Genomic DNA, 3,051 nt, shown 5'->3' on the forward strand with positions numbered 1-3,051 from the left:
GATGACAACTTGCTAGCATCCCCCAGATGAGTAACTCAATTAAATATCAGAGAGCATAGGAGGCACTAAGTAGAAGAGTGCAGGTGTATATTCTAAAATGTACAGTCCTCCTTTAGCATATGTACAATACATAATTACATTTCTGTTTCAGGTATGTAATATACTCTACCGAATTTTTAATTTCTTTATGAATGATTGTGATTTCACTTGAGAAAACTGGTAAATAAATCAATTTCAAAGGAGCAAATACTGAGCACTTCAATTCTGACACAAAGCACGCTTGAAGTCACTGCAAGTTTTTGTATTGACCTTGGTAAACTTTGGCTCAGGCCCTATCTTTTGAAGAAACTTGGCAAATATCCAATTATATCATGCTAAAGAGCACTGTTTATTGGTGTAGTGGCAGTATCATAGCCTGTGAGGTTGAGCTGAGGCGTGATCTTTGCTAGTTGAAAACTTTTCCCTGGATTATTTTTCCTTTTTAAAGGAGTTCTGGATTCTTTCTGCAAAGCAAACCATTTAGAAGCAGTTCTCCTGGTTGGGCTTTGGAGATGTTTTATATTTATTATAGGGATATCCTGAGAACAAAAATAGTGATCCTGAGTAAACCTGGGTTGCACTTGGCTTAACTTGTTGGGTGACAAAGACAATTTTAAACCACCTTTTCATTCACAGTTTTTGATCTGATTCCCTTCCAGGAGCCTAGAAATAGAGCATAGCTGTGGCTAGGCCCCTCTGCTAGGAGTTTTGAAGAGTGCAGCTAAGGGAATTCTAGCACCTACATCGAAAGCCTGTGCTAAATGTATTCTTTGTTGAACTACATAACCTATTTTGCGCTTGTTAGGTACAAATTTGAAAAAAGGAATCCAATTCAACAAGAAAAAGATATGTCTGTTCTTTATAATTGGGGATGACGATTAAATATCACTTCACAAACTCTGGGATAGTTTCGAAATGAGACAGTATTTACTGAATGCTATATTTACTTGCATCATCTCCAGATTAGAAAAAACAAAGTAAGTCTGTGGACAAACACCAAAACTAGCAAAAAAAATAAATTAACTTAAATAACCTGAGTTGTCCTATACTTGGTACAGAAAAATAATTTGTACAGATACAGGCTGGGGAATGACTGGCTAGGCTTCAATACTCTAATACTACATTGGGCTTTATTAATAGGAGTGTTAAATCAAGGGAAGTGAGCCTTCTGCTGTATTTGGCACTGGTAAATGGTGGAGTATACTGTCCAGTTTTGAGCACTTCAGGAAAGACACATACATGGTTAAAATATTTATAGGTCTGGGAAAAATGCCTTAAGTGTAAAAGCTAAAAGAACTGCAATTATTTAGTCTAGAGAGGGGAAGACTGAGAGGGGATTTGATAATACCTGAAGGGTGCTTATAAGAGGATGGTGACAAACTATTTTCTGTGGTGGCAGGGAACAGGACAAGGAACAATGGTTTTATGTTGCAGCAAGGGAAATTTAAATTGGATACTAGGAAGAATTTTCTCAATATGAATGTGATTAAGCATTGGAACAAGCTACCAAGAGAAGCTGTGGAATCTTCATTCCTGGAAGTTTTAAAGAGAAGTTTAGACAGCATTTGACTGGGATGGTTTAGTCAGGAATGATCTTGCCTTGAGTAATCGGCTAGACTAGATGATCTGCTAAAGTCCCTTCCAGCTGTACTCATCTATCATTCTATGATACTAACATAAGACATGCAATGAAACACAAAACCTCACCACAATTTCATTAGTTTAAATTATGCAGAATAATTTTAAATATAACAGTAATTTTATATTTTGAAGTTTTATATCTTTTCTAAAATAAATGAGATGCATCAGAATAAGGTTAGAGACTGGATAAACTGGATAAATGGTATGCAGTTAGTGATATGACATTCAGTAAGATTACAAAAACAAGCTACCTAGAAAAGCTGTCAAAGCAGGTTCAACAGACACTTGGCTGGGATGGTTTAGCCAGGGATGATCCAGCCCTGAGTAGGGGGCTGGACTAGATGATGTTCTGAGGTCCCTTCCAGCCCCACTTTCCTATTATCCTATTTCCTAAGTATTAGTTCCTCTCATGTAACATGGCCTGCTCTCCTAATTGCCTTATTACATAATGTGTAAATGTGAGAAGGAAGCAGTCTATATGGATGGAAAGGGAGCAGGCCAAATGCAAATAATGCTGATACAGAAACAAGTAAGAAAAGGTACAAAAATAATACTTGAAGAGATGGAGAGTAGAATGCAACTAGCAATGCAGAGATTGGGAAGAACATTCCCATGCACCAGTACAGGCTGGGCACTGAGTGGTTGGGCAGCAGCTCTGAAGAAAAGGACCTGGGGGTTACAGTGGAAAATAAGCTGAATATGAGCCAGCAGCGTGCCCTTGTTGTAAAGAAGGCTAATGGCATACTGGGCTGTATTGGTAGGAGTGTTGCCAGGAGGTCAAGGAATGTGATTACTCCCCTCTATTCAGCACTGGTGAGGCCACATCTGTAATATGGTATTCAGTTTTGAGCCCCCCACTACAGAAAGGATGTGGACAAATTGGAGAGAGTCGAGCAGAGGGCGACAAAAATGGTGAGGGAGCTGGGGAACATGACTTATGAGGAAAGACTGAGGGAACTGAGAATATTTAGCCTAAGGAAGATGAAACTGAGAGGGGACTAAATAGAAGTCTTCAACTACCTGAAGTGGGGTTCAAAAGAAGATGGAGCTAGACTCTTCTCAATGGTGGCAGATGGCAGAACAAGGAGCAACTGTCTTAAATTATAGCAAGGGAAGTTTAGGTTAGATATTAGGAAGAATTTTCTCACTAGGAGGGTAGTAAAATACTGGAACAGGTTACCCAAAGAGGTAGTGGAAGCTCCATCCTCTGAGGTTTTCAAAACTCGGCTAGACAAAGCTTTGGCTGGGATGAGCTAGTCGGGAATGATCCTGCTTTGAACAGGGGTTTGCACTTCAGTAGATGACCTCCTAAGGTTCCGTCCAACCCTAAGTTTCTATGATTCCATGAGTCTAGATCTCTGTGAAACGTTA

The 3,051-nt window shown here is 39.3% G+C and overlaps 1 pseudogene; it reads left to right on the plus strand.

Moving 5' to 3' along the window:
* The first annotated feature begins 388 nt into the window (after positions 1-388).
* On the plus strand, positions 389-511 carry LOC112551019 (annotated as a pseudogene).
* Positions 512-3,051: the final 2,540 nt, after the last annotated feature.

The sequence above is a fragment of the Alligator sinensis genome, unplaced genomic scaffold (assembly GCF_000455745.1).
Source record: "Alligator sinensis unplaced genomic scaffold, ASM45574v1 scaffold614_1, whole genome shotgun sequence".
NCBI classification, from domain to species: Eukaryota; Metazoa; Chordata; order Crocodylia; family Alligatoridae; genus Alligator; species Alligator sinensis.